At 32.8% G+C, this 26,940-nt stretch overlaps 1 pseudogene; it reads left to right on the forward strand.

Annotated features, from left to right (window-relative positions):
* Positions 1-1,293: 1,293 nt before the first annotated feature.
* Positions 1,294-26,940, forward strand: LOC128566432 (poly(rC)-binding protein 1-like; annotated as a pseudogene).

The raw sequence follows: 26,940 nt of genomic DNA on the forward strand, positions 1-26,940 counted from the left end.
TAAAGAAACAAAGCTTTGTTTAAAATGTTGGAATGTTTAAGCTAGGATAATGAAGTCTGTTAATCAGAAACAAACCACTGGATATTTACTAAAACTCAATGAAGAAACCAAGACAAACCATGTCTGACCTCCCTTCTCCTCATGGCTGGCAACTCAGCTTTAAGGTTTTCTGGGATCCCACTGGCCAAAAGGGGGTTCATTCAGTCTTTTGGAGGGCTTAAGATTTTATTTTCTTTCATACCACAATTACATTTCCCCCCAAAATTCTTAAAATATGTGCCATTGTTATTTCGTTTTCGAGACAGAGTCTCAAGGTCCCACTGCGGTTATTTTTAGTAATAGCATTAAAGGGAATTTTAGTTGTTCTTATACTGACATCTTTTCCTTTCAAATGCATCCTAATGCTGATTTGTGAGAGAAAGAATAAGGTCTAACTACTGAAGGCATAACAGTTTCAGCATACTGATTCTCTGCAACAATCTGGGTAATTCAATTGATTATTCCCTCCTTTTAAATAACAACAACTGTTGTTTTTCTATTAACTGGGAAAAGTTGATAATTTTTGTCATTTTATATATAAAACATTTTGATTTAAAATGTGGTACTTTAAAAATTATATAGTATAAAATGAGTAGGCCAAGCAAAATATGTACAAAATAATAGAAAAAAGTTTGACAAATATTTACTGTGACCATATAATGGGTGAGTAAGTCATTTCACTCAGTCAGTTCAAATAATACAACTTGAAATATAACACAAGCACACAACAAGAAATATCTTCTAAATTATAAACAATTAATCATAAAACACAAAACTCATAGGGCTACCGAGGAGAAAACTATATTGAATAGCACTATTATCACTGTAGTCTCGTTAAGTAGATATGTCAGGGTGGCAGTCTGCCCTGTGTTCTAAATGTGCTGTTGGCCAAAGAATGACCAGACACTCCAAAGGGTCAAGTTCTGCCTCCTAGTCCTATTATCCTGGTTCTTCTTCTCCTTAGGAGAAATATAACACAAGCACACAACCACCACCAGGGCCAATATGATTGCATCACCACAGACCTAAAGCAATTTCACGTAAGTAACTCTTCATTACAAAACAGAAAGAGTTTGTTTCCAGGAGTGGGGAGACACTGACTGACGCATTATCTTATTCACTGACTCTCTTGGATTGTTACCTTTTATAGGCCTAGCCTGGGGAATGCTCTCAGGAAGTATAGGATATAACTAAATTGTCAACAGGTATCTTCAATTCCATCTGTATATGACAGCTCCCTTTTTGAAAGCCTACATGGAGCAGGTGAGGATACTCAGATTGATAAAGAATTCCCTCCTTCTCAGGTACAGCCGTTGCTTATGATAGGATTAAGGATGGGACTACACCAACATGGAATGCTGGCTTTCTTCTTTCTTCCAGATAGGAAAGTTGCTTGAAATGGCACAAAAGAAGGGTGCCCTTATGCCTAGAAAAGCAGGAGATCCTATCCACCTAACAGATAGGACCTCCAGTTCACCTAAGGACAAAGGTGGGTGTCCTGCCTTGGTGTTGCCTTAAGCAATTGCACACCTAATGGAAAGACCCAGTACCCTAACTTAGTGCTCCTTCATTTTGATCTTATCCCATGCAACTGCCACTTTTGGTGGAAGGAGGAATACTCTGCCAATGTGGAAATTCTTCATCCCATAGGCCAGGCAGTCCAAGAACAATAGAATAAAGAATTATAGAATGTGAAAGTGATCTAGAGTAACCGAAGGCTAATTATCATGTCATTAACTGGCCATCAAAGTTGTTTGATGGTGACCTTGGAGCTGTAAGCAGAGCCCAATCTAGACACTATAAAACAAGATTCTAGACCATCCCCAGAATCAGATTCATTATATATGGCAAACGTATCTTACTCTTGTGCTATAAACCTACATATCTTGTTCTCCCTCAAAAAACTTGGTTTCCCACTTACCTTGCTTTTCAGTGTATTTGGTAATTCTTTAGCCACCAGCACACCAAGAATCCAGAAAAGATAATTGCCAACTTGATATTCTGAAATTACATTCTGCATGATAAAAAAAATTACCTCATGATTTTAAACCTTAATAATGTGCTTATTTTTTCTTTATGAAAATATTTAAATGAAGTAAAAATTATTATAATAAGAATAGAATTTTATTTGTGTTTGTATTGTCTGTTTCTACTGCACACATAATGGAAAACCTTTTGAATGTGTATTGATACAGGGTTCCCCTATTCAGGTTTGGACAAGGGGAACTGCCCCCTTCCATTTTCTAGGCCTGAGTGAATTCAGAAATCAGTCTCATCACAGAACTCCCACTATATGTAAAAACCTTTTTCTAGCCCCATTTTAGTAAGGTTATGGACAAAGCAGCCTGAAAGGATCTGGCAGTTCTTCCTTGAGCAGGGAACACACATAATTTCTTGCCTGAAGCAAGAACTGCCAAAACCAAAATTCCTAAGCTTAATGTTAAAATTACTTTAGGATTATTTTCTGCCCACAGACCTCTAACCAATTATGGCATACTTCCCCAAAAGCCTCTGTCTGCAGGGTTGGCAAAGTAGAATTTAAACCCCTTAGCCTGAAGACTTGAGGGGCTGCCCACTTGGATCACACCCTGTGCCGCTGGAGGTTCTGTTTCCCCTCTTTTTCAACCTTTCTATCAATCTTTCCCTGTCTATAAACTCTACCTGTCACTCTTTCATGTGCTCTATGGTTTCATTCTTTGAACCCCGATGTTACCAAAATTTCTTTCTTCGGTAGGTCCTTGGTCTTAGGGATTCGAAGAAAATGGACCCACAAACCACAGATCAGTGGTAAGACAGGATTTTATTAGATAGAAAGGAATACACAGAAGGAGTAAGAAAGCACCAGAGGAAAATCACCTTGGCAAAGGGGAAGACCCAAGTCGGAAGTCTCCCACATGGGCCCTTTGTCTAGGCACCTCCCCATTTTAGCCAGGACTTGGTAGGTGAAAAAACACCATTACAAACTTAACGAGTGTATTAACCAATGAATGAATACAGCCACTATGCTGGGGCAAGATTATTGGGTCTTTGCAGTTTTTGTCTCACAGAAGGGATTAGGGTGTGTCTTCCCTACTTGAGGTGGATCCACCCAAAACATTTCAGACTGTTTTGTTCATGACCTTGCTAGAGCCCAGAAAATGTGGCCTAGAAAGGGCAACTTGTTTGTACCTAGAGACAGGGGTCTGATTTCTGAGCTCACCTGGGCCTAGAGAATGAGGGGATCCCTGTCCAGCCTGGAGTGGGGAAATCCTATATCACCAAGACCTAATATTCAGCAAAGAGAGAAATTCTAGCAACAATATTATTACATTTCAATGCACAAATAGGAAGAAAATATGAAAATGTTTATGTATTTTGTTAGTTAACTTATTACATTAAAATTGTTCTATAACATTGATATTGTAGCAGGAGCCAAGACAGACAAAAAGACACTCAGTAGCAGTTGAAAGAGGAAGTGGTCAGGAGACTCGGAGGACTAGTGTCCCCAAAACTGAGCACATGACTCAGTTTCTGGCATTCCTTTTATATAATCTTTGGGCTTGTGTGCATGTGAAAATCTCATGATTCAGGGAAGGTCATGCCCTTGGTGCATCCCCTGCCTCCACACCCCTATCTCAAAGACAACCGAAGGTCAAGGAAGTTATAAGGTTACTACGTAGGTTCAAAATGCATCGTAGGCATTTAGGTAACAGGAACATCTGCTGCAGGGGGGATGTAATTAGTAGCTTCATACTTCTCAAACTGCCTGGATAATGCCTGCACAGAGTCACTGGGGCAGAGTCCACTTCTGTTCCTTTCCCCTACCTCATTATCTCTATCATCTACTTATCAATCTACCAGCCTATCATATCAACTTTTCCAGCTTGTCAAATCAAGATTCAGTACACAGCTTAAAGACAAATACATGTAACCCTTTCATTTACACTAACTTTCAAGTTTATGTTGAACAAGTAGTAAATGTATAATAAAATTTAGACTGAGTAAATTAAATAGGAAATTAAAGGAAAACTTTATACTAGACTACTGCAATTTGGGAGAGAGATGTCATTAAACTCCATTGAAATACAAGGAGGGAGAAATGTCAAACACTCTAGTGAACTAGAAGAAAAGTATTGGAGCAAGTTGAAGGGATTAGACTGTATGTATTCACTAATTGTTGATTTGGAAGTTAGTCTCCTGCCTTCTCACAGAGACTAGAAGATAGAATTACTGGTTTTCAATGATTACATTTTAAAAGTATGGCTCTTGGGTCCTTGAGACCAACATTCCTGGCTTGTAGAAGATTTAAATTTGCAAGAGCCAGAGAAAGAATTTACAACTGCAAGTTCTCTAAAGTAAATGCTCTAAGAAAAGGGGAGGTCATGGCCTATAGTCAGAAAGAAACCTTTATAAAATTTAATGAAGCTGAGGGGATCATTAAGGCCATCTTATTTGGTCTGTGAACAGAGCTAATAATATCTCAATATTATTTCTGTATTTAGCTCTGAATTTAATTTGACCTTGATTATTCTACAATTCTATTCTCAAGGGCCCTATTTCTGTATTTTTTAAAGATTTCAGTCAAAACTTTTCATGTTAAGTCTTTAATTTCTGTTGACAATGTTTTTCAAATAGTATATTTTTCTTCACTAATTAGTCCAGGTAGATTAATTTGGAATATAATTTCCCAACTGCTTTATTCCTTTGTCTTAATAATCAGAGTCATATCAATCACGTATTTTTGTAAAAATCATAGCTATGTGTACTTGTTTTAAACAGACAATGCTAGCTCTAAAAGTAGTGAGGTTTATTAAAATGATATATGGAAATGAAATAATAAAATAATTCAATAATATTTTCTAAATGCATTTCTATCACTGCAAATTTATTCTTGGGTGTAAAAACAACAGTGTACTAATTTGCTCACTGTCTATAACAAGCAATTATTGTATTTAGTTTATGTCTCATTGAATTTATTTTTATGTTTATTATAAATTATATAATACTGGTATTATTTTCTAAATTCTATATAGAATTTAAGAGAATACTTAGAGAAATTTGTCTCAGATCGTAATGAGATACTTGAAATAATAATCTCCAGGATATTTTTTGTTTTACCCTATAAAAATCTTAGCAAAAAGGTTGTACTAGTTTGCAGCCTTTTTACTGCAAACTAGTACAACCTTTCTGGAAGGAAGTATGAAGAAACCTCAAAGCACTCAAGCTAGACCTCCCATTTGATCCTGCAATCCCATTATTGGGCATCTACCCAGAAGGAAAAAAATCCTTTTATCATAAGGACACTTGTACTAGACTGTTTCTTGCAGCTCAATTTACAATCGCCAAAATGTGGAAACAGCCTAAATGCCCACCAACCCAGGAATGGATTAACAAGCTGTGGTATATGTATACCATGGAATACTATTCAGCTATTAAAAAAAATGGAGACTTTACATCCTTCGTATTAACCTGGATGGAAGTGGAAGACATTATTAGTAAAGCATCACAAGAATGGAGAAGCATGAATCCTATGTACTCCATTTTGATATGAGAACAATTAATGACAAGGTTATGGGGGGGAGGAAAAGCAGAAAGAGGGACGGGGGGGCCTTGGTGTGTGTCACACTTTGTGGGGGCAAGACATGATTGCAAGAGGGACTTTGCCTAACAATTGCAATCAGTGTAACCTGGCTTATTGTACCCTCAATGAATCCCCAACAATAAAAAAAAAAAATCTTAGCAAAAGTTTTTGCATCACTGAAAGATATTTAAATTTTATTTTTAATGCATTCTAACTTTATTTTTTCCAGTTTTTTTATAATCGATTATTTATTTAGTGTGTGTGTGTGTGTGTGGTTTTTGGCCAGGGCTGGGTTTGAACCCACCACCTCCAGCATATGGGATCGGTGCCCTCCCACTTTGAGCCACAGGTGCCACCCTATTTTTTCCAGTTTTATTGCAATATAATTTGCTAATAAAACTATATATATTTTAAAGTGTACAACTGATGACTTGATAGACATATGCATTGTCAAATGATTATCACAATCAAGTTAATACATTCTTTTCCCTACATAGTAATTGTATGTGTGTCTGTGTATATGTGTACATGTTGAAAACACATAAGTTCTACTCTTTTAGCAATTTTCAAGTATACAATACAATATTAATTATAGTTAACATAGCATATGCATATATAGATCCACTGAAGTTATTTATTTTATAACTACAATTTATACTCTTTAACCAAAATTTTTCTACTTCTGCTAATTCCTAGCCCTTGGCAACTACTCTGTTTCTTTGAGCTCAACTTTTTTAGACTCTATGTATAGGGAGATCATACAGTTTTTGTCTCTCTGTGTCACTTATTTCGCTTGGTTTAATATCCTTTGGGATCATCAGTGTTGTGCAAACTGCAGGATTTCCTTCTTTTATGGCTGAATGAAATTCTATTGTGTAGGTGTGGCATATATTCTTCATCTATTTATGTACTGATGCACACATAGATTGCTTTTACATCTTAGCTATTGTGAATCGTTCAATGAACATAGGATTGCAGCTATGTCTTCAAGATAGTGATTTTATTTCCTTTATGCAATATTGAAATTGCTAACTAATATAGTAGTTTTATTTTTTGTTTTTTGAGGAGCCCTCATACTGTTTTCCATAATGGCTGTGCCAATTTACATTGCCACCAAGAATGTACAAGGGTTTCTGGCCAATTCTTGCTATCTTTTTCATATATAATAGCCAATCTAACAAGGATGAACTGGCATCTCTGTATGAGTTTGATGTGCATTTCTCTGATGTAGCCTGCAATGATCAAGTGGGAAAGATGAGTTTTTCGTGTGAAAGTTTGTCAGCAGCTTACTCAGCTACTCTAGAGTATGTTTGATAAGCTTGTAAACAAAGTAAATATATTATCAAGTATGGAGATATTTGTACAGACTCAACTAAATAAATTCTCCCTCACAAAGGCTGAACTGTCAACAATATACAAAAGCAGAGATTAATGCTCAGGGTACAAATGGCACCATTTCTCAATGGAGCAGTCACATAGGTGGCAGGTACATTATAGTAGATGGCTTTTATCATGGATCATTTCTTGTCACTTTAAAAGATACCATACAAAGGGGGCCAAAAAATACGTACAGATACATATTTTAAGGAAGGAAATTGTGTTAAAAACTGCATTAAAATTGCAATATTCAATATATACCAATAACATTTGTTATCTTGTATCTCTTACAATTGAAGAAGTAAAAATGTGGCTTGAGTATTATAATTTTTAAATATTTTTTATTTCTTATAATTTGTATACATGTTTTGGCACCCTCTGTATATTGGACAAAGATGTGCATCCTTTGCCAAACTGCTTTGAAAGCCTTACCTTCTCTTACCTTAGTGAAGTCTTTATTTTTATGATGACCATAGGAGGGAGGCATGGAAAAATTCTCCTTTGCAGCTCTCAGAGGGAGCCAAACCCTCCACAACTGTAAGACAATACATTTCTGTTTATTAAGCCACCCAGTGTGTATGCTTCATTACACCCAGTATTTGTTATAGTAGCCCTTAGAAACTAGTACAATAAGTAAAGGTATGATGTTGTATTAATTTTATTTTAAGTTTAATTAGAAGTAGAAGGGTACTTTGGAATGCTGAGGGGATGGTTCTTATCTGTTGGTAAACATCATAATTCCTTCTTTTATAAGCTTTTGACTATACTACCGGAGCTGAAAACACTCTTGCTTAAAAGTTTCCAGTTTAAATTATTCCATGAGAAGGCTCTTGTGTAAAGATTTGGAAAGTGAAATAGCAGCCAGGTTTGCCCCTGAAGCAGGGGTGAGTAAGCACATTGGCTTTGACAGATGACAGATGTGAGGTTTTACTGGTAGCTTATGGGCATCTTCTTTAAATCTCCCAGCTGGATACTGCAGGCAGCTCATCTTATTCCCAGTGTCTGCTGGTGATATCTGCACTTCCTGATTACTGGAATAGTAGTTATAGATTCCTTGACCTTCTTACCCCAACATTTCTGACATTATCTTAAGACTGTAATTCCCTATATTACATCCCTGGTAGTTTGAAACACCTAAAGCCGTTTTAGTTTTCCTAAACCAAATACACAATCCATCAAACTTTGTAAAATAAATTACAATTTAGAAATAGGAATCCTAACATAATCCAAAAATAATGAAAAAAACAAAACTTTAAAGAATATTACTATGAAAGCAAAATTGTATGACCTTTAGGATGAAAGGCCTATTTTATTCTCCAAAGACAAACACTAATTGGTGCTTTGCTCATTTTCACATTGCCCTATAAAATCCTGTGAAATGATTCATATTAGAAAGCAATAATGTTGGTATCTTGTCAACTATGAGTTGATAGTTCACAAAGCCCCATGAATTAAGCTCAGTGGCAAGTTTCTATGTCTCAAAGTGGTGCTGACTTATGCATAAGAGAAGTTAAAAGAGGTACCCTTGTTGGCTAGAACATATTTTACATGTTAGATTATTTTATGTGCAACAAACTGGGGCTGCTGTCAAACTGATTTTATCTTCTAAAAAATTATGCTACATTTTCTATCACAGTACAGACATTTACTAGAGAAGTAAAATAAATCTAGTGCATAGTTGTCATAAGATAATAGCTTCTCTTGGGAATTATTGATACTTGGTTAAGTTTAGGATCTCTTAGTGCCTTAGGGATGTGGTTATAATATGACAAACATAGCCCTCATCATTTCTTCATAAAATATATTATTATTATGGTATTTTAATGAAATTCATTTTTAAGTTTTAGATTTTGACATTGGTGAATCCTAGCTGTTCATACATTTTAGAAGCCTTCATCCTACTATTACTACTGTGTATTGCATAGCTTGAACATTACAGGGGCATTCTGAGCCTACATTCTTGGCCCAAGCAGCTATGTTTTTAATGAACCTCATGGTGTTATGATCAGAATTTATTAGAGAATTATATTCAGAAAGAATCCTTAAATGGAACATATATTCAGGGTTAGAAATAGCTGCTATTAAAAACTCATTTTCAAATAATTCCAAATTGATGACATCAGGACATACCTGAGTGAACCTGGTACTACATTGTTCAGATCCCCCATTAAGTCCAAATGCACTCACTAACAAGTAGTCAGTTATCATTAGAACTTTGTATTATGTAAAATAAATGTATGTGGTTTTGCATATTTGTAATTAAGTTTGATTTGTTTTAATGTCTGCTGCAGAGACTCTCATATCAAACTAGTATGTTTAGTGACATTAGTAATAATTGGGCAGATTCTAAGTTTGGAAATCTTGAGGCTCTTAAATACAGTACCCTCTTCCCCCCCCTAATTAGTGTTGATATAAAACCTAGAGAGAGCAGAAGAGGGAGATATGGGAGGATTCTGAAAAATAAACAAATAGTAGCAAACAGATTAATAAAATCAGAATTTGAAGTAACCTTGACTAGTTGTGAATTCCTGCCCCCTTCCCACCTTGCCCCAGCCTCAGGTATTTCTTAATATGTTCTCAAAAATTGAATATTAGCACAGTCAGAAGGGGTGCCACCAGAAGGCTCTTGTTCAGGTTTAAGGTGAAGGAAAGATTCTTCAGACAATGGCAACAGGATCAGCAAGGATCAATAGAGCCTAAAGCTTTGAGTTAGGGAGAAATTTCTCCTAGTTTCGAAAGGTTGTATTGTCAAAAATCAGGGCAAATCTCCCTGATGTTTTTCTCTCTGTGACTTCCTGCCATTTGCTTTAAAACGAACTGCGATAAAGAAAATTATGTGTTGGGAGGAAGGGTGGTTAGAGCCCCAAATTCCCAGCTGAAGGACATAAAGGGAGATAAGCACAAAAATATTTTAAATACTAAACTAAGAGATAAACCACTAACTAAACCACTGCTTAGTTACCAAAAGTGCTACTGGCTGGGGCACATGTTAAGTAGGTTAAAATAGTGCTTCAAAGACTTTGAAAATTTAACATTAAGGAAAACTGAAAGAACTCTGGGAAAAAAATGTGCCAAATTCAACCTTGTGGATTGCCTGCTAAAATAAAATTATTGTCATTTTCTATATAAATTAAACAAAATTCTGTGCCTCACAACATAATATTCTCAAAGTCCATGGTAGAAATAAAAATACTCGCCAAAAGAAGAACAAGAAAAATCTCTACAAACATCAGAAGAGACAATCAACAGATGTCAATGACAAGATGACACTAATGTCAGAATTCTTTAATTTCTCTAAAATAACTTTAAAATAGATATTAATGAAAATGTCTCAATAATGGGGGAAGTCCTGGAAAGGCATGAAGATTTAAAAATACCTCAGCCAATGGACAATTTAGAAGTGAAAATATATCTATGAAAAGATCTAACAAGTTTTTTGCAAATAATATTAAGATAAGGTAAACATCAATGGCATTAAAGGTATTCAAAATGAAAACATTATGTAGAGAAAACAGATTGAAAAATAAATAGAATTCAGTGAGATGTGGGGAAGTAATAAAAAGCCAACTAGAGAATTAATACAACCCAAGAGGAAAAGGAGGAAGAAATATAAGGCAGAAAAAAAAAAAAGCAAAGAAAATAATAGCTAAAACAAGATGTTTGGTGAGAGACATAAACTTATACATAAATGACCATCAGGAAAAATATAGATCTAAATACTTGGAGTGAAACAATACACTTCTAAGTAATAGTTCAAAAAGAAACATTTTTAAGACAAATTAGAAAATATTTTGAATTGAATAAATATAAAAAATACAACATATCAAACTGTACTGAATGCTGCTAAAACATTGTTCTAAAGAAAATATATACCACTGAGTGATTATAAAAGAAAAGATAAAAGGTCTCAGATGAATGATATTATGTTTTCTAAGAAATTCCAAAAAAAAAGAGAAAATAAAGGAAAGACAATAAAAATAGACACTAAAAAAATAAAATTGAAAATAGAAAGCAATAAAGAAAAACAAATGAGATTAAATGCTGATTCTTGAATAAAACTGATAAACTTCTAGCAAGACTGATTGTAAAGAAAAGAAACGGAATCAATATCAATGATGATAGTGAGAATATCATAGATATTATAAGAATTAAAAGTGCAATAAAGAATGCTATGAAGATTGTGCACATGTATTTGATAGCTTGGATTAAATGGAACAATTCCTCACGTCAGTACTATTCACAGTTACACTCAAAATTCAAGCTCATATAAAAGAAAGGAAAAGAATTCAAAATAACTAAAGGACATGAAAACTGGAAAGGAAGAAAAAAACTATCCCTACTTATAGACAGCAGTATTATCTACAAAGAAAATTAAGAAATATACAAGAAAACTTGTGTATTAGTAATTTAAGTTTACAGAAAACAATTCAACATACAAATATTAATCTTTTTTCTAGATAATAAAAATGACCAGTTGGAATCCAACATAAAAATACCATTTGGACAAGCCTAAAAGATTAAAAAATTCAAAGTTAAAAAAAAGCATAAAAATGAAAATACTGATAAAATAAATAAAAGAGGAACTAAATTTGTGTAGAGAGAGAGTTTGAATTTATTAATTCAAAAATTCATCCTATAAAGACATTAATTCTTCCAAATTTGTTGGTAGAGTGAAACATAATACCAACCAAAATTCTAGTAGGATTATTTTGTAGGTTTAAACAAGCTGAATCAAAACTTAATATGGAAGAGTAGAAATACTAAAATAGTAAAACAGTTTTAAAATTTAGGAATTTATAATTTCTTGAATTTATAGCTTAACTTAATGCTACAGCAATGAAGAGATCAAGCTGTTGGTGAAGGGAGAGAAACAGATCAATAGAAAAAAAAATAGGCTATTTTGAATCCCATACAAAGATTACCAATTGATTTTTTTTTTCATTTTTTTGCAGTTTTTGGCTGAGGCTGGGCTTGAACCTGCCACCTTCAGTATATGGGGCCAGCACCCTACTTCTTTGAGCCACAGGCGCCACCCAATGACCAATTGATTTATACAAAGATCTAAAAGCAAAATACTATTGAGGGAGTCATTTTCACAATAAATTGATGCTGAGACACATGAATTTTGATATGTATACATTTAAACTTTAATAATAGTCTCAGACTTTTTATAAATAAATTGTAACTATAGATGTAAAACTTAAAATTATAAAAGTTTTAGAAGAAAACACAGGAAAAATTTCCATGAATCTAGGATGTGGCAAAGAGTTCACAAACATGATACCACCAGTATATACAAATCATGAAGAAATTATAAATTAGAATTTGTCAAAAATTAAAAACTTTTTTCCTCTGAAGAATCTATTAAGAGAATAAAGACATAAGGTATAGACCCTAAGAAATTATTCTCATTTATGTGATGAAGGACTTGCATGTAGAAAAAACAAATGTGACTCAATATTCGATGGTGAATAATAATCAATCCAATGGGAAAAATGGGGAAGAGTGGAGACAATAGATGCCAACAGACTTCAACCAAGGAAGATGTGCATATATGGGGGAGACAAATAAAGGAAAAAAGAATATGACAATATTTAGAAGGCAAATAAACAAATTTCCCCGTTAGGGAAGTAAATTTACAGTCAGATTCTACTATATAGTTATTACAATAGTGTAGGAATAAGAATTATGATAATGTCAACTGCTAGTGAGTATGCAAAGTAAATCGAATTCACACACATAGCTCCTGGAATATACAGCCACTCTGGAATATAATTTTGCAGTTTTTTAATAAAGTTATCCAGATACATATTATGACTCAGCAATATCACTTGTGTAACTGGCCCTAGGGAAGTGAAGATTTTTATTTACACAAAAGTCTGTACACAAATGTTTTTCAGAAGTTCTATTATAAAATTGAAAGCAACCCAAACATCTAAATGTATAACAAACTGCAATACATTCACACAATAGAATAACACTTTTATAAGTGTAAAAGAGCATAAAAGAGGTATATTTAGTTTTTGGTGTACCATTTGCTAATAGTAGGTCCTACTGATACACACATCAATTTGTATGAATCTTAAAAGTCTAAGTAAAATAAGTCAGTTTCATAGGGTATTTATTATTTGATACCATTTACATGACTTTCTCAAAAGACAGAACTATAATGATGAGAACAGATCGTATAGTACCTGTTCAGAATTAAGAATGAGTTACTGCAAACAAGTAACAAAAGGCTGCCTTTGGAGTTTATCAAACTGCTCTACATCTTGATTACATTGGTGTTTACACGAATATATATGAAAATTTGTAAAACTGTACTATATGATAAAGTCACTTTTACTCTATCTTGAGATAGAAAAATACTAATTATAATGTAAATGGTAATATGATTTTATTACCTAAGTAACCTAAAGACTATTAATTTCCAAATTCATGTTTCAACATAGATCTGTCTTCTAAATTCTATACCTTAATATTAAATTAATTAGCTACTTTGACATCTAAAAGAGGTCATGGGAATGAAGTGTCTCTTAATTACTGAAATACAACATATAATCTCACACTTCCTATTCTATATTCCCTTTATGAACTTCTCTCTTCTCTAATTCAAAAAGGAATACTACCTACTACCCAATGTTACAGTGCAGAAACATTAATTCCACTTTGGCATCTATATTTCTTCTAACATAGAGCAATTCACTCCATGTCCTTGGGTATAACTGCATTACAAACACACATGCATACACGCACTTAATTTCTATTCCTTAAACAGTACGTGTTTTAATCCTATGAGCTACAGCTCTTGTGTACCACTCTACAGAAGTCTTCTAACAGGTTTTTGTCTTGTTTTGTTTTTGCTTTATCTCCTAATCTACTTAAATCTGTTTTTCACACAACACATGCTAAATGTCTTAATGTTTTACATGGATATCAGCAGCCTATTGTTTAAACTTTTCAATAAATTTATACAGAATTTATAATAAAATGCTAAAACAATTAAAGATGCTATGATTCCTTTTCTGATCTGCCTCCTGCTGGCTTCTCAGCTCTCCTTTTGTGCAACTCTCTTGGTTACTACTTATTAGGCTCTTTCTTTAATTACCTTCTTTCATTTTTCCTGATTAAAAGAAACTCTTGTTTTCTCTTTGTTAAGCTAAATGTCCTCGCCATGTTGGCGTGGACATTTAGCGTGTTATACTTTCTCCACACCTACACTCTGACTCTCTGACTGCTGTTCATCATACAAATATCTGCCTAATGGCTATCTTCAGAAAAAACCCTTGACTCCGTCTTTTAGAAAGGAAGCAACTAATTATGTTCCTTCTTGTTAACGGTCACTCCCTTCAAAGAACTATGACATTATATAATGACATACAGTGTTGTTGATTTTTAAATATTTCAATTATTAGTGGACAGTGAGTTCTAATAATACATGAAACACAAAATCTACTTTAGTTACAGCTCTAGCCACAATCCCTAAAATTGCCGTCATATAATAGACTTTAATATTAAAATTAATGAATATATGCATTTTTAACTAATTAATTTTGTACCAGATTATCAATAGTGTGTTTCTCTGAAAGTGACAAGATTAAAAAGGTGTGTATTTTGACATTTACCTGATGTATTTTTGTTGAATGAGAGTTGATTTTATAAATACATTTAATTCTATTGATACTCTTGCCAACAGAATTGCTTAGTGGCCATACCTTTTTGACCTTTTTGCAATGAGTAAAGCATTTTGTGACTGCAGTTTTGCTTAAATAAAATAACCTCACATTGTTAAGATCTAAAGGCACTCTTAGAAGCAATTTAGGAATAAATAACTCTAGATTTTACTTCTATGTATCCTTGGTTTATTTTTTATGTAGCATGTCATGATGACATATGGTATACAAATGCTCTAAGATTTTTATGTAAGTTTAAAATGGAAAATTAACTACATCATGCGTTATTTTAGAAGGGTAGTATATTATTGATAATTCTGCATTTTAATACTGTAAAGCCTAACTTAAACCACATTAAACAAGTAAAACAAGTAGTATATAATGGTACAGTTACTAAAAAATTTAGAAGTAAGGTCTTTAAAAAGTTTAAAAACTTTTCTGGCTTTTGGATTATTCTGAGTTTTTCATTCTTTCAACTCTCAGGCTGTTACTGTTTTCAGAGTACACTTTGCAAATATGGCAGCTATGGCAGCCTTCTCTATAGCTGGCCCTTAAAGGAAAAGGGGATTATGAGAGACCATAATTGTCTCTAGTCAATAATTTACACAAGTTATTAACAAGTACCAGATGTTAAGTGGTATTCAATGAAATGCAACCAAGTTGAGACATCATCCTTATTTCAATCAATTCCTGTGTTCAAGGAAAAACCATGGACTATCTGAGGACAAGAGTTGTGGATTAATATTTATCACTACAGGAGAACAGGGGCCCCCTCTGAGATCTGAGATGTGACGAATTTCATTTAAAGTACTATGTGAGTACTATACAATGTGAGTGTTGCCTCAGAGAAAGAACATTTAAAGGCTATGGGTAGAAGTAAATATATAAATGCTTGAAAACCCAGTGTGAATAGATTTGATTGTCTATGACAAATCATAGAAAATCATTTTAAAATCTGACAAGTTACCTAGTTAAATACTATATCCAAAAATCCTTGTTTATTTATATTCAATAAGGATCTTTTTAAGATGCAACCATTTAGTTTCATTAAAAACAGCTTTCATTAAGATAACAGCAGTATCAATCAAATATATTTGGCTTCAAAAGCCTGCCAGTTTTGACCTTCAATCACATAAAACTATGTATTGCTATAAAATTGGATTTTTCTAAAATTTTTCAATAGAAAAATGTATACATATATATTTTTAATTTCATATTAATGTGAGGATACACATGATTAGGCTACATATTTTGCATTTGTAAGGTAAAGTCTGAGTTGCAGTTGAGTCTTTCACCCAGGCCATGTGCCACATGCCCCTAACCTTATAGCCATTAGATGAGAACTTACTGAACTCCTTTCTTGAATTTAATTGTGTTTTTCACTCACGTGGGCCTGTAGTTGTTGATCTGCTAGTTTCAACATAGTGTTGAGTACATTGGATAATCACTTTTCTATTGTTGAGATCCTTTAATTAGGAGAATGTTCTCTAAATCCATCCAGGTAAAAAACTGTATATTTAATGTTAAAATTATTATGTATAAGTTAAGAGAAGAAAAGCATATTGTATTAGATAAAACTGATAATAATATTAATGTTTAGCTCCATAAACATTATAATTAGGGAACTTCTATTATCTCATTATGTAGTCTATTATTTGGATATATAATTTTGCATCACACAAAATGAATTATATAACAGACACTCTTCCTACAATGAATTTTATATATTGCATACATAAAATAATAAAAGGCAAAAACACCTTCATATAATAAAACATAAGGTTTTAATTACTTTATTTTTGCTAGGGTAGACTCCTTATAAGTGAAGAATTCCTTACAAATATAATCCTACATACTAAATCTTAGTAACTCTGTTCAGGAGGTTTTATGGTACTCTGTTATGTAGACAAAAGACTATGATCAGTAATGACTTTCATGATGCACATAAACACAGATGATCTTTCCAAGGTACTCTCTTTTTAAAACAATGAGATATGTTTTCAGAAGACATTACACAGGACCCTTTGTGGAACTAATCCTTCTACACTTTGTCTGGGTGGCTATTATTTTTGGAATACTGAAAACTGCAGTGTATCAGCTGTTTGCCTTCAAAGTTTGTGGATACTGGCCTTATATAAAATTTGACTTTGTTGCTATAGCAATTGCTACAGGGAAAGAAAAATAAGAGGAGGAAAATTAATCTGCCTTCTAGTTTAGGCTCCTGGTGTGCACCCCCTGTGTGTGAGTGCAATAATTAAGTCTTGTTTACTGTGTGTTCTTTAAAACCTTTGATGTACCTGATGATATCATCCCTGCCTGATTGATTTTTCAAGTAAAGGAAACAACCAAAATTAATTGCCCTAATCTTCACTTAAGGACAACACATATATTTTGAGCTAAAGCAAATAGTTCCTCTTTGGTTTTAAAACAGCTGGACATTTTATTTCATTTTCATTTCTTTTTCTGCATTACCAGAAAACACATTCTCAGGGAGGGGAAAATTGTTGTAATCCACAGGCTGAGACTGGATGTGGAGCATGAAATGGGCAGAAAAAAAGGATTGCTCTTAAATGAATGCACCTTCCCTTTCCATGCAAAATGACAGCAGGAAAATAAAAAGCTTTTCATATTGAGAAGCTGTGTTTAAAGGAATATGTACTTTGAATTGGATATAATATGTTAAATTTTAACAGCAAACGATTTTTTAAATAATTTTTACTTTTTTCTCAGTTTTTAATGTATATGATTAATACCAATATTAATGATCTGCAAATTATAGTATGGTACTATTTAAGAATAACAAAAAAGAAAAAATTAAATATACAGGATGTACATAAAGTTTGCATGCAATTGGATACAAACTTTATGTCCCCCATGTATTAGTCCTTTGATAGCTTTATGACTTATTGCTAGTTTAACATAGATGGACATTAAAAATTCTGCACATACTACATCATGGTCATGAGGTTCTGTTGATTAATCAAAGAAAAATAATTTCTGCCTTCTGAAAATAATCACCTTTAAAGATCCACTAACATTTATTGTAATTATCTAAAAAAGCATAAAACATTCTTACAATCCACCCACTAATTTGTTTACTTGTTCTCTATTGCCAGTTTCTTTTCAAACCCTTGAACAATTATTACTATTTTTTGGCCACTATTTCCTTATACTCATATCTTTTCATAAAAACAGAATGCCTAACTTCTTATTTTCTAGAGAATATAGAGAGCATTACCTGTAATCCACTATGTTACAATTTATATAACAATGCCTGCCCATCTATCCTTTTCTCTTGTTTCTCAGGAGGATAGAGCTCTTCTTGTGTTTGAAGGCAATTTTTGCATACGATTTTCTTAATTCCTTCCTTTTCAGAGGGTATAAATAAATACACATGTCTTTTACTCCCCCTCATTCAATTTTTAATTCCATCTAGCTTTTTACCAACGTATCATTTTCTTTATTAACCACATTTCTGACAAGATAATGTTTATTACCACGTCCCTGAAGAAATGTACATGCACTGGATTTTTTCATTTCCCTAACAATCTTAAATATACTCTGCACAATACAGAAAAATTTCTAGTAATGCCTTAAACATTATTTGGAAATCTGTGTAACCACTTATGGCTTTCTTGTCTGTTTGGTTATTTACATAATCTAATAAGACAATGATTTTTCTTCCTCCTTCATTTATCTCCTACCAACAGTAGTTTCCACTGATTATTTATTTCCAACACTTGTCTTTCCTTCCATATAAACCCTTCAAGAAAGAAGAAAATTTGTATAATCTTAAACTGAGAACCACTTCCGAAATCAATATACAAAATTGAACTCAATATGTGAAATAAATGTTTGGTAACAGCTTGTACAGTAGATACAGTAGATAGTAAATCTCACTTCTAGGTGTTGTTATCCAGAAAATGGTAATAAAAGGCATTTAGGGGAAGCTGAAAATCTTTCTTTCTTTCTTTTCCCTCCTCCTTCCCTCCTTCCTTCTCTCTTACTTTTTTACACAGAGTGTCACTCTGTTGCTCAGGGTAGAGTGCCATAGTGTCAGCATATCTGGCTGCAACCTCAAACTCCTGGGTTCAAGCAACCACCTGCTTCAGCCTCGGAAGTAGCAACAGGTGTCTGCCACATTGCCCTAATAATTTTCCCAGCTTCTCCTCTCTATTTTTACTAGAAAGGGAGCCTCCTTCTTGTTCAGTCCAGTCTCCAGCTCCTGACCTCAAGATATCCTCCCACCTTGGCCTCCAAGAGTGCTAGGATTACAGGCATGAGCTACGGCACCAGCCACAATATCTCTCTTTCAAACTAACACACATTTGAAAGTGAAATTCTTTTACTAATTATGTAAAGGCAACAAATTTACACTAGAAGTATGGTCTCCCTAAGATACTGGCCTGCTTTGATTTTTTATTAGGTTTAGATATTTTTTCTGTGGATTCCGAAAAAAAGCCAGTCTTTCAAATAGATCCTGAGTGCCTAACTCAGCATAAATTCACAAGAGCGTCCACCCAACGTTTCTTGAGTAGAGGTCACACAGGTAATCTAGGTATTCTGCATTCTCAGAAAATCTCACTCCTTTAATTGAGGGAATTTCATAAGTGCTTGTCCCTGTTTATGTCTCCTGAATAGTCAATAGACTGTGACCTGCATCAATCAATCCAGAACTCAGCAAACATCAACCACTCAGAACTTCTTCTGTGTAAGCAGACCAAAGTTAAAAACTTGGGTAGACACTTTCCCAGCCAAGTATAAAAGACAATCCTCCCTTTGTTTTGTTTTCAGGGAATGTATCATGTACTGAATGTTGTGTTTCTCTGGTTTGCAAACTGTTTACTGGAATAAAAACTCTTTTCATTTTTCTTAGAAGAAAATATTTTTTAGGGGATTTGTTGATATCTCGTATACTCTATGTTTTCTTGGCCAGTGATATTTGCACTGGGATTTCCTGTGTTATCTCCCTGTATTATTTCATTTTTTTTTCTTGTATGTTTTTCAAAGTGTAGTAATCTAAAAAGTTTGAATTCAGTGTGAAAACAAATTCCAAATACCAAAGGCACATACATCATGGCATTTACTATGCAACCTCAATAACCTGGTTTGAAGTACAGCCTTGGAGCCACTGTGCATAAAATCATACCTCATATTCAAGATGATATGATACTGGCTGCTTTTAATAATAGTGTGCATCACTCTAAATGGATGCGAGAAGAAAGGTGGTTCCAGTTTTTTTTTATTATTATTATTCTACTTGGCATAATTGTCAATGAAATCTTCCTTTCCTTCAGGGATTTGCAAAGCCTTTAGATTCCCCCAAAAGGTTTTTAATATTTATTTTAATATTTATTTATATGGTACATTAGTAAGTTTTCTGAGTAGTTTAAAGACACAGGAATATAGATAGTTAAAATTTTGCACACAACATACCGACGCACACAAACACATACATAGGCACACAAAAAGTGATATTCCTAGGTATTTATTCATACAGAGAGTGCCAAAAGATGTCTACACATTTTAAGAAAGGAAAAAAACTATATTATATTTGCAATACTCAAGCCATGTTTGACTTCTGAAATTACAAGAGGTGCTCACCATGACTTGTAGTCACTTTTTGTTATTGGTATTCACTGAGTATTACAATTGTAATATGGCTTTTACCTTTCTTAAAATGTGTATACATTCTGGTGGTGCCTGTGGCTCAAAGGAGTAGGGTGCTGGCCCCATATACCGGATTGTGGGGTTCAAACCCAGCCCCAGCCAAAAACTGCAAAAAAAAAAAAAAAAAAGGATATACATTCTTTGTCATCCTCTACATATGTAAGCTGATATAAATTTAAAATGTTAGATATCCATAAGATATCACCATCGAAACAATCCAAATCATACACAAACATGGTTTCATGCTTTATTTTTTGTTTGGAAACAAGTAGGACCATAACAGATAATGTAATAAATATATATTTCTTTTTAAAATATAGATGATATTTTATGACCAAAAGCATCATAAGAATAATAAAACAATATTGCATTATAAATTTGTGAACATTTATAAATGTATACAGTACAAATACTAAAGTTGAATTTTTTCAAATGCTTAGTATATCACTACCAAATAATTTTACTCGTAGCATTCAGAGATTATATTAAAATATAAACATTTTTCCTATCTCTTAATTGTAAAACAAAGAAGTCTGAGTTTCCATTTCAAGAAGAAGCAATTTGTGTAAATGTAGAAGAAAATCATTGTTTATGCTAAAACAATCGGTAATTATAAGCCACACATTTAAACATAATAGGCTATTTGTGCTGACAATATGTAGTATTAGTCATAAAGGGGTATTTTAAAAGTAGACTGAAATTGACAAATCTTGATGAAGCCTTAGATATATTTCCATTCAAAGAAATATCTAACTTTGATGTTCACTGACACAATTTTTATTTCTGCAGTGTGCTATTGTGTTAATTTGAAATAAAGCACATTTGATAACACAAATTCACTGTTTTAAAGAAAAACATGGAAACAAATATCATAAATGTGTTTACATGAGGACAATCTGAAGATTATGCACATTGCATGTTTCCACAGTGACTATAATAATATTAACTAACTCCCTAGTAAATATGTATTTATCAGCATTATGAATGTCCTTGTTAATTCCCTACATAGCTTACATTAATTCCTAATTAGTAAGTAAAAATGTCAAAGCCAATTGGGAAAATCTGTACAAATTAAAAGTAAGTGAATTATCAGCATTAGTCAGCAAATGGAAAAGAAAACCAAAATTATATCTTGTTATATGACATAGGATACTGTTAACATTCATAATGACTCTAACTATATTTAGATTAATGAATTTTTAATAATTTTCTAATGGTGAATTTATTAGGCATGAATTAGTCTTCAAAAAATAAAGATTATTTTTATATGAATATATGTCAATCTGTTTATCTACATCTATATTTATTTTCTAATGAAAAGCCTTGGAAAGTAAGCAACGTCTTACATGCAGAACATACTTTTGATAAAAGAATAAATGGGAGAAGCATCAAGGAAGGATATAAATCTATCTGTTTGTGGTCAGTGTGTCTAAACATTATAAATCTACACTTGAAAAGTAGTACATTCGCCCACACAGGTAAATTTAATTATTTGACTAATTTAAATATTTTTTCAGAATGGTCAGAAAGTGAATTGTTTAAACAACAATTATTTAAATATGCTAGGAATGAAAAATGAAGGCAGAAACAAACAAAAAAAAAAAACAGAAAGAAAGAAAACCGAAAGCAAAACAATTAATCTTAAAAATATTACTTTATCTGTAGATTCCAAAACTAGTAAGTGTGACTATTAAATATATTACTGTCCCTAAAAGAAAAAAAAAAAAAAAGATGATGTATATACTTTCAAATGTAGGCTAAAAAAGACTTTACTACCAGACATAAAATATAGATATATAAAGACAAATGTTGGTAAAATCAAGTGAAAATAAATATTGCAAATGTGTGTGACTAAAACAAACCAATAAACAAAAATAAACCAATGTATTTTAAAAGGAAATAATCTTCCTGTAGAAAAATATTGCAACAAATTGTTATGAAGAGTTGATAGGCTTAACATATAGAAAAGTCCTACATAAACATGTACATACATGTATATATGTCCGTATATAATATACCCTAATAGAATCATAGTACTCATTATATATTATTTTATACATATTATATATAATAGGCTAAAATTGAAAAACATTATATAAAATCAGAAGTGAAAACAATGAACAAAGCAAATAAAATGTCAAATAAAATAATTCATATATACCTTATTTATGTTTATTACATAAATCTTAATTTTTGACTTTAAATATTTTTACCATGTTAATAAAAACAAGTTATTAACAATGTTTCTTAATTATTTATAAGGTCATTATGATATCATTTTTTGTATTTCTGATTATGGTAATTTTTTACTTTTCTCTTTTTTAACATGGCCAGTTTAGGTAAATATTTGCCCATTTTATTATTTTTAATATTTTGAAGAATTATATTCACTTTCCTTTTTACTCTTCATATTTTCTATTGTTTAATAATAGTTATTTTAACTTTTATTATTTTTTTAACTACTGTTTATTTTGTGCTTATGTTGCCCTTTTTAAAGCTTCCTTTTTTTTTGTTTTTCAAGTGAAAACTTTTTATGTTTATTATTTACATGATATTTAAAATATTAATACATGTAAAATGACTATCTCTAGCTATTTATGTGCTATCACCTCATATACTTATCGCTTTTTTCAGAATACTTAAAATTTACTCTTAGCAATTTTCAATCATTTAGTACAATGTTATTAACTAGAGTCACTGTGTTTTATAACAGGTCTCTTGAACATAGTTTTCCCATCTAGCTTAAATTTAGTATCCTTTAACCAACATCTCCACAATATCCTCATGTTCACCAGGAGCCCCTGGTAATCGCCACTGTACTCAGCTTCAGTGAGTTTTTCTGTTTTAGGTTTCACATGTAAGTGAGATGGTGTGTTTTTGTCTTTCCATTCCTGCTTATTTCTCTCAACGTTACACTCCTTGGGTTCATCCATGTTGCTGCTATAACTGAATCACTTTCTTTTTAAAGGTTATATCTCTCCCACAGTGTATATTTACCATATTTTCTTTATCCATTCATCTGGTGATAAACACTTAGGTTGTTTCCATATCTTAGCTATTATGTATGAATAATGCTGCATGAACATGAAATGCACATATTTCTTCAACATATTAATTTTATCTCCTTTGCGTACATACTCAATAGTAAGATTGCCAGATTGTATGTTATACTAGTACCCCCTTTATCCTTGGTTTTGTTTTCTGTTGTTTTGGTCACCAACACTCAATATCAGAAAATGCTATAGTATTTCCAGAGAAAAATGAGAAAGACCGTATTAATGTAACTTTTTTTAGAGTACATTGTTATAACTGTTCCAATTTATTCTAGTTATTGTTGTTAGTATCTTATTTTATTATCTTATGTTTTTAATCTCTTACTATTCATAACTTATAAGTTAAATTTTATCACAGTTCATTTATAGGAAAAAAACACAGTGTACATGTAGTACTTGGTGCTATCCACTGTTTCAGGCATCCACAGGGAAGGGTGTTAGAACCTATCCCCTGTGGATAAAGGGAGGCTACTGTAAAGGGAGGCTACTGTAGTTCTGTTTTTAGCTTTTTGAAGCACCTCTATAGTGTTTTCCATAACGGCGGTAGTAATTTACATTCTACCAACAGCGTACCAGGGTTCCCTTTTCTCCCTATGCTCATCAACTCTACTTATTTTTTCTTTTTTATAATAAAGGTCATTTTAACTGGTGTGCAGAGATATCCAGTTTCTTAATACAGACTTTTGAGTTAATATTTTTATTTATTTTTTGATGTAGACCTAACATATTTATAAATGTTCCTTTATGTATCGCATTAGCCCCCGTCACATTTGATTTTGTTTTTTTTTAATTTTATTTATTCTAAAATGTTTTCTAATTATTCATGCTTTTGTTGAAATTAAATCAATTTGGCTTATGGTGCTGTTCAAGTTTCCTGTATTTTGTCTGATTTTCTATGTAGTTATTCCACTATTGAGAGCAAATATTGAAGTCTTCGTCATTCCTAAATTATCTATTTCCTTCCTCAATTCTGTTATTATTGGTTTACATATTCTGTGACCTTTATTGTAAATTGAGTAAAGGCCTATAATTGCTATAAATTCCTGATGAGTTTATCATTTTATGATCATAAAGTGTCTTGTTTATCTCTAATAATCTTTCTTCTTAAATCTTTTATTTTTGGTAATAGTATTAGCAATACCAGTTCTCCTATTTTTTATTTGTATAGAGTAGCTTTTCCCTCCTTTACCCAATCAATTTTTGTACTTTAAACTGTGTGTCCTGTAGATCTCAAAACTGGGCTCTTATTTTGTTTTTTTATTTAGTATATAGCTTTCCTTGCCTTGTCAGTGGAATCTTTAATCTAGTCACATTTCAAATATCTCATGTTTTGAACTCTATCTTTTAAAATAAGAAATTAGATGTCAAATATATTGCTGTGTTCCTTTACTAAATCTGCCACTTTTTTCTTGCTTTATATAAAATTTTATTTTGTTTGTGATTTTCAACAGTTTGATTATTGTGTGTTTAACTGTGAATCAATTTCTCAATATTCTATTTAGATTTTCTTCAACTTCTTCAAATTGTATATTCATGTTTTTCATCAAACTTCAGAAGCTATTTTCTGTTATTTATTTTAAAACTTTTATTTCATTTTTCTCTTCTCCTTCTGATTATGCTGTTATTTATATGTTGATATACTTGACAGATTCCTTCAACTTTCTAGCCTCTTTCTATTCATCTGTTATCCATCTAAAATATGCTTTTTTTAATTTCCTAACAATGCCACTACATGAAACTAAGAGAGAAATTTACAGCCAGATTCTACCAAAAATACAAAGAAAATTTGATACCAATAAGAATATACAGAAGGCTGACACTGTTCTAAAATATCAAAGAAATTCTCCCTAAAGCTTTCTATGAAGACAGTATTGCCCTGATTCCAATGTCAATGAACAAACACCAACAACAACATAAAAGGAAAATGCAGAAGAATATCCCTGATGAACATAGAGGTAAAAATTGTCGACAAAGGCCTGGCAAACGAAAGCCAATAGTACATTAGAAAGATAAGGCACTGCAAGCAACTGGGTTTTATTCCACGTATGCAAGGATGATTCAACATATGCAAACTAATAAATGTGATACATGAATTAAAAACAAAAGTCATGGGATCATCTCAAAAGATGCTGAAAAAGCATTTGATAAAATTCAGTATTTCTTTATGACAAAATTTCTCAACAAACTAGGCATAGAAAAAAATTAACAAAAGGGCAAAACAAAAATCATAAATGATATGCCCACAGTCAACATCATACTGAATGGGGAAAAGTTGAAAACATTCCCCCTATGAACTGAAACAAGACAAAGACGTTCACAGTAACCACTTATATTCAATAAAGCATGGAAAGTTCTAGCTAGAACAACTAATCAAGGAGAAGAAATAAAGGATGTTCAAATTAGAGAAGAAGAAGTCAAATTATCTCTGCTGATAATATGATCATATAGGAAAACGTCAAAGAGTCCAAAAGACTCCTATAGCTGAAAAATGAATTCAGCAAAAGCTCAGGTTATAAAATAAACATACACTTAGTAGCATTTCTATACATTCATAATGAACAAGCTGAGTTGAAAATTAAGAACTCATTTATTATTGCTGCAAAAAATACTTAGAAATATATTTACCCAAGGAGGTACAAGAAAACTACAAGGAAAAGAAACAAGAAAGCACTGATTAAAGAAATTTTAGACAACACAAATAGAAAATAGTCCCATAATAAACATACTGCCTGCCACCACAGATATATATATTCAATGAAATTCCTTTCAAAATACCAAGGTTATTTTTCACAGAGTCAGAAAAAACATCTCCAAAACTTACATGGATTAAAAAAAAGAGCCCAGAAAAGCCAAGCAACACTAAGCAGGAAGATTAAGGCAGGCAGCATCCCATTCTCTGATTCAAATTATATTACAAGGGTACAGTAATCAAAACAGCATGATCCTGGTATAAAAGTGTGCACAAATCAGTAGAACAGAATAGAAAACCAGAAGTAAAGCTGTATATATATAAAGGGAGAGTTATGACCATTCCATATCAGCCCATGTGGGCCAGCTCCCAGTCATCTGCTCAGAAAGCCAAGTTCAGTGCATTGACGCTGCGGGCCACCCTCACGCCACCCATGACATGGAGGCAACACTTCTAGATGCCTACTCGATTCAAGGACAACACACCATTTCTCCTTGGATGTGGCCAAGCTGAACCAGGAGGCAAGACAACAGCCTCACTTTGCCATTATGCAAGGCGGGACCGGATTCCCCGGCATTGACTCAAGCTCTCTAGAGGTGAAAGGCTATTGGGCAAGTTTGGCTGCATCTACTCAAACCCCCCATGAACTCAACATTCCAAATAACTTAATTGGCTGTATAATTGGGTGCCAAGACACCAACATTAATGAGATCCACCAGATGTCTGGGGCCCAGATCAAAATTGCCCATCCAGTGGAAGGGCAATTATCTGGTAGACAGGTTATTATCACTGGTTCTGCCACCAGTATTTCTGGCCCAGTATCTAATCAATGCCAGGCTTTCCTCTAAAAAGGGCATCAGGGCAGCTAGAACACTGTAG

The sequence above is a fragment of the Nycticebus coucang genome, chromosome 15 (assembly GCF_027406575.1).
Source record: "Nycticebus coucang isolate mNycCou1 chromosome 15, mNycCou1.pri, whole genome shotgun sequence".
Classification (NCBI taxonomy): Eukaryota; Metazoa; Chordata; class Mammalia; order Primates; family Lorisidae; genus Nycticebus; species Nycticebus coucang.